The sequence below is a fragment of the Pan paniscus genome, chromosome 15 (genome assembly GCF_029289425.2).
Source record: "Pan paniscus chromosome 15, NHGRI_mPanPan1-v2.0_pri, whole genome shotgun sequence".
Classification (NCBI taxonomy): domain Eukaryota; kingdom Metazoa; phylum Chordata; class Mammalia; order Primates; family Hominidae; genus Pan; species Pan paniscus.
In genome coordinates this window covers 20,613,752-20,620,868 of record NC_073264.2, presented here as the reverse complement: position 1 = coordinate 20,620,868, position 7,117 = coordinate 20,613,752, and positions in this window count along the sequence as shown.

Genomic DNA, 7,117 nt, shown 5'->3' with positions numbered 1-7,117 from the left:
TATCAATTCTAGGTTATCCAGTAGATTTTGAAATGTTATGATTAAATATCTACTTCTCAAGCATTCATCTTTGTAAAGGAATCAATCCCAAGCTCTTACAATGCACATCATATAAAAGGCAGATTAGTCAATATATGGTTCAGAAATAATTATGTAATATTTATAAGTAAATTAAAAATTTAGATCCTTAACTCAGATAACAATAATCCAAATTAAAATTTGATTTCATTACATGATTTAAAATGACACCAGAATACTAGTAAAAATGTAGATAAGTTTATATAATCCTTTTTAGCTGTAGAACTTTATTAGCATAAATTCAAATACAGGAACCAAAGTAAGATTGAGACCTATAGTCAAAGGTTAAAATGTACTCATTATAGGGGCATGATTAAACTAATTTAAAGCATAATAACATGGAGAAATATTGCAAAACATACATTTTACTGAATTAATTGTTAATATCTAATCATTACCTGAGAACAAAGGTAAAGAGTAGCTACACGCACACCCACACACAAGTGCAATATTGTCAAATAAACGTGATGTTCAGCTACACTAGCAATCACACCTATGTTTTCTCCACAGAAGAGTAAAGATTAAAAATCACAATAATATTTATTGTACATGCGGAGGTAAAGATACTCAAAATATTACCCTAAAATACATTTTTTTTAAGATGGAGTTTTGCTTTAATTGCCCAGGCTGGAGTGCCATGGCACAATCTTGGCTCACTGCAACCTCAGCCTCCCAGGGTCAAGTTATTCTCCTAACTCAGCCTCCCAAGTAGCTGAGATTACAGGCATGCACCACCACACTCGGCTAATTTTTTGTATTTAGTAGAGACGGGGTTTCACCATGTTGGTCAGGCTGGTCTCAAACTCCTGACTTCAGGTGATCTACCCACTTCAGCCTCCCAAAGGCTGGGATTACAGGCGTGCGCCTGGCCAACTTTTTGACGTATTTCAAGATGGCTACTCTGAAGACTGGAGATAGCTTCTTCTACAAGAATAGCTGAAAAGTTGTGTTTGTTGGGGAGATTTGCATTTGTAGAGAAAATCTGCATTGATACAGACAGGCTTTCCCTGAGATACTCCCTTGTCTGGGTTTAGGAAAGATTAACTGAGTCTGGCACGTTTACATTTGTAAAAACCATTTCCTATCTTTACTTCCCAAGATGAGGGCTGCTCCCTGTGAGGTTTCATCCATGTAACAAGACCACCTCTGCTGCCAGGCTCCTCTTTCTTCCTTGTCATCACTTGCCTTCTGCAAAGCCTGATTTACCAAAGTACAGCTCTGTGTTTTCTGTAACCTCAAGACAGCATAGGCGTGTTGACTACCTTGCCTTTCCTGGAGTTTTTATACATATATAATATATATTTGTATATCGATTTATAATAAACAAATATTTGTATATATATATTTATGTATATTATGTAAACTGCAAGTGCATACTTGTGCACATAATTATATTTGTAAACCTTTTTTCCTGTTATTTTGTACATTATCAGTTTGTTTGATAGACTCAAATAATTAAAGCTTCAAGGGAAAAATTTAAACTTTCCTATAGAGAAAAGACAAATATATATGTGAAAAATAATATTTAGAGTGTAAGACGCTTTTTAAAGGTATATTTGCAATTTGTGTCAAAACATTTAAATATACATTTGTTACTTTAACTATAAAATTTCAAATAATTTAAGCTAAATACATAGTATATGCAGAAAATTTAGCAATATTTCTATGTAGCACCATACTGTGCATTACTGTAACCAGCCGTCTAATATAAAGAACTAATTAAGGTAGCACCTACTTTTCAAATATCGCATTTTTTCACAGACCTATTAAATAAGACAAATAACATTTAAACTTTATTTTTAAATTTGCACAATAGTATTTTTCAGCAGATGGTTTATTTTAGCAAATTCCATCTTTACATTATGCTATGCTTTTATGATTTCCAGCTGTTAACGGATAATATTTTACTGCTGAATCTATCATGTGTGATATGATTGCTCATTATGTACCTTAAAACACAAGCAATATAGTTATTTTCAACTTGCAAATTGCAAATTAAAATCTTATCAGCAATTTAAAAAATCTAGAGTCGTCTTCTTCTGGTTAATTATTTTAAACTTGTATTTTTCTCTTTATGTTTTTAGTGAGTTGTCTTATCAAGGAGAAGAACTCAAGCTGATTATTCTTTTGTTTTCTCTTCCATCCACCTCGCTGGTGTGTGAATACTTTCATTTCTCAGAAAATGTTCTTTCATATCCATCTTACAAGATGAGAGACCTTTTAACATCTTCCATTCGGATGTGATACAGGTAATGGAAAATATTCCAGCTTCATGAATATGGTGATACAAATTGTTATCCGTCTAACCTCTGTCAGTGCCAAATGTTTACTTTACTCAGTGAATTACTCAGCTGACTGGTAATTTCTTCTGAAATCACCAATGAGAGGATCAGAAGTCTGGCTGTTGTCTGTACCTCGTATGACTCCCAGTGCAGACAATTGTTTCTATGGAGCACAGACAGTTGAAAGGATTGACTTCCTGCCTAGAATAGTTTCTGCTGTGCTTCTTATCCTTCTTGTGGAGATTTTGGATTGTCTGAATTGCTTTTCTATCTTAAGAAAAAACTCAACAATTCTCCCACCTGAGAGGAATATATACTGTAGTAAGTTAGCAGAAGCAATCCGTAAAGTTTTTACATTGTTTGTTGTAAAATGCAGCGTTGGTGTCTCCATCACTAACCTTTTCTATCCCTCATTGCTCTTTCTTTGACTGCACTAGGATATCTCTAGGCAAATCTGTATTCCCGAGACAGAGTACCCTTTCCGTTAGCTATAAGTACACTCAATGGTAGGCTGAAATACTAGTTTTTATCTATGGCGAAATGGAATCATATCAGTGATTTTCTTTAAAAGGAAATTTAACTCTTGCTATGGTTTGAATGCTTGCCCCTTCCAAATCTCATGTTAAAATTTGATCCCCAATGTTGCAGGTGGGGCTTACTGGGAGGTGTTGTGTCATGGGGATGGACTTTCATGAATGGATAATACTCTCCCTTAGGAATCTCAAGCTATCCTCTCTCCTCGGTGCCCTCAGGAATGAGTGTACCATTCTTTATTCAACTATAATTCCCCCACCCATCCTTTTTGAGATATTAATTACATGTATGTTACACTGCTGCATATTGTCTGATGTATCAGTGAGTTTCTGGCTTTCTTATTTTAGTTTACCCTTTGTTCTTTAGTTTGTAAAACTTCTATTTTTTTCTATAAATTTTCTGATGTTAGGGTAAAATCCATGACTTATTCTATCTCATGGAATTTTTATTTCAAATATTTATTTTTCATCTATACATGTCACATTTTTCATTTTATAACTTCTATTTTTCTCCTATGATCAATTTTCATTTAAGTACTTTGACATATATATGTATTTATCTATATGTATTTATAAAATATATTTACTTTAAGGACCTTGAAAATTCCTTCTTCTCTGTCATTTATAAATGACTTATTTTTATCCTGTTAATACATATCTTAATAATATATACCTTCCAGCTTCTTTGCATGTCAGAGTTTTTTTGGGGGGGGGTATTTTGATGTTATGCTATTGAATATCTAGATTTTATTGGCTACCTTTGAACAATGTTGTGGCAGGCAGTTCAGTAACTTCAGGATGAGTATTTTTCTGTTGTTGTTTTAAATCTTCTCTTTAAACTTTGTTGAGTTAGTCTAGAGCCATCTGTAATTTGGAGCTAAATGAGCACTGTCACTGGGGCATGAACCTCCAGTGGTCTTTACTGAATATCCTGGAGGTACAGAGGGGATTCCCATCTCTGGCTGGTCAGAGCTAACATGTCTTCCTGTCATGTGATGCCAGGGAAGTGTTCTTCTTCCAACTCCGTGGTGGAGTCTTTTCCTGAGCTCCTTAGAATCCCATCCTATGCACATTTGACTTAGGGACTTGGGAGAAACCTTAGGCTGATTATTGGTTCCTTTTTCTGTAAACGTTCTCTTCTACTACACATTCCAGCTGCTTAACATTTTTTGATTTTTATCTGATTCCTCAGTGCAATGACAGTGTCTGCTCTCTCTGGGATTCCTCTCTACTGCTGTCACGGAGAACCTGGGAATAAAGCAAGACTCAATCTGGCTCCTTCTCTTCTCTTGCGGAGCACAGTACTGTGCTGCCTGATGTTCAGTACTTCAAAAAAAGTTTCATATATTTTGTCCAGTTTACTATTCTTTAACTCTAAAAGAGTTACTCCAGTCCCAGTTACAGCATCATGTTCTGTAACTCTACTTGTTGCTTCATTCTGCCATTGTCTGGTATGATCACCCCTTTCCCTTCTGTAATCAGGCCAAGAGCATAATATAATACTAGTTATAACTGCACAGCTTGCTTCCTTTGTGTAAAAAAATCACTGAGACTTAACTGTGTCCAACTTTTAAAATGTGAATATAAGTACAACTAAAGCTATATTTTGGTTAATATTTGCATTGCATGCTTTTCCATTATTTAGTTTCAACATATGTGAAATATAAATGTAAATTATAAAAACTTTAAGAGAGTCCATTTAAAAATCTGGTCTGATTATGCTTTAACTGGTTTATTATAACGTGCATTCTTGAATTCAGGTCTAATATAATTGGTACATTTGTCTATTTGCAAAAAAACTTGACAATATTTTAAAATTAATTTATCCAACTCACAACTTATATGCTTCTGCTGTTGTATGGAAGATACATTTTAAACTTTATGAGATAGCATTCTGTTACACCGTCGATATCCAATTAAATTTCTCTCTGTGTTTATTTCTTTCATTTAAAAAAAAAAGCATTCTTCCAACTGCAAACTTTCATCAGAGATCATGGCTCTTCTACCTAAAGAATAATCTTTACTATTTCCTTTCCTGTGGGTCGGCTTGGGAGAAATTCTTTATTGTATCTTTGCTTTTGATGGATATGTCCACCAAGTAGACAGTTCTAGGTCATCACTTATTTTATTTCAGTACTTGAAAGGTATCAATACCTCACTTGTTGGCTTTCATTGTTTCATTTGACAAGGTTGTTATCAGTCAACTCTTTCTCTTTATAGTTAGCCCAATTTTTTTATCAAGTGCTCTTGACATTTTTCTTTTACTTTTCAGAAATTGTCCCATTATGTTTCTAGGTTTGTCCTCTGTGCGTGTTTTTGTTTGGTTTGCAAAGTCTCCTGAATCTGTGGTTTAATATTATTGGTCAATTTTGATAAAACCTCTAACATTGCCACTTAAAATGCTGTTCAGACCAGCTGTTTTCTCCTTCCTAGATATCAACGTGTTAGATTATTACTGTATGCTTTATATTTTTTAAATGACCTTTCTCTACTTTTTTTTAATTGGTTAATCTGTATTAGTGTATATTTTGCTTTTTTATTTTATTTTATTTTATTATTATACTTTAAGTTTTAGGATACATGTGCACAATGTGCAGGTTTGTAACGTAAGTATTCATGTGCCATGTTGGTGTGCTGCACCCATTAACTCGTCATTTAGCATTAGGAATATCTCCTAATGTTATCCCTCCCCCTCCCCCCACCCCACAACAGTCCCCGAAGTGTGATGTTCCCCTTCCTGTGTCCATGTGTTCTCATTGTTCAATTCCCACCTATGAGTGAGAATATGTGGTGTTTGCTTTTTTGTCTTTGCGATAGTTTACTGAGAATGATGATTTCCAGTTTCATCCATGTCCATACAAAGGACATGAACTCATCATTTTTTATGGCTGCATAGTATTCCATGGTGTATATGTGCCACATTTTCTTAATCCAGTCTATCATTGTTGGACATTTGGGTTGGTTCCAAGTCTTTTCTATTGTGAATACTGCCGCAATAAACATACGTGTGCATATGTCTTTATAGCAGCATGATTTACAATCCTTTGGGTATATACCCGGTAATGGGATGGCTGTGTCAAATGGTATTCCTAGTTCTAGATCCCTGAGGAATCACCACACTGACTTCCACAATGGTTGAACTAGTTTACAGTCCCACCAACAGTGTAAAAGTGTTCCTATTTCTCCACATCCTCTCCAGCACCTGTTGTGTCCTGACTTTTTAATGATCGCCATTCTAACTGGTGTGAGATGGTATCTCATTGTGGTTTTGATTTGCATTTCTATGATGGCCAGTGATGATGAGCATTTTTTCATGTGTTTTTTGGCTGCATAAATGTCTTCTTTTGAGAAGTGTCTGTTCGTGTCCTTCGCCGACTTTTTGATGGGATTGTTTGTTTTTTTCTTGTAAATTTGTTTGAGTTCATTGTAGATTCTGGATATCAGCCCTTTGTCAGATGAGTAGGTTGCAAAAATTTTCTCCCATTTTGTAGGTTGCCTGTTCACTCTGATGGTAGTTTCTCTTGCTGTGCAGAATCTCTTTAGTTTAATTAGATCCCATTTGTCAATTTTGTCTTCTGTTGCCATTGCTTTTGGTGTTTTAGACATGAAGTACTTTCCCATGCCTATGTCCTGAATGGTATTGCCTAGGTTTTCTTCTAGGGTTTTTATGGTTTTAGGTCTAACATGTAAGTCTTTCATCCATCTTGAATTAATTTTTGTATGAGGTGTAAGGAAGGGATCCAGTTTCAACTTTCTACATATGGCTAGCCAGTTTTCCCAGCACCATTTATTAAATAGGGAATATTTCCCCATTGCTTGTTTTTGCAGGTTTGTCAAAGATCAGATAGTTGTAGTTATGTGGCATTATTTCTGAGGGCTCTGTTCTGTTCCATGGATCTATGTCTCCATTTTGGTACCAGTACCATGTTGTTTTGATTACTGTAACCTTGTAGTATAGTTTGAAGTCAGGTAGCGTGATGCCTCCAGCTTTGTTCTTTTGGCTTAGGATTGACTTGGCAATGCGGGCTGTTTTTTGGTTCCATATGAACTTTAAAGTTGTTTTTTCCAATTCTGTGAAGAAAGTCATTGGTAGCTTGATGGGGATGGCACTGAATCTATAAATTACCTTGGGCAGTATGGCCATTTTCATGATGTTGATTCTTCCAGCCCATGAGCATGGAATGTTCTTCCATTTGTTTGTATCCTCTTTTATTTCCTTGAGCA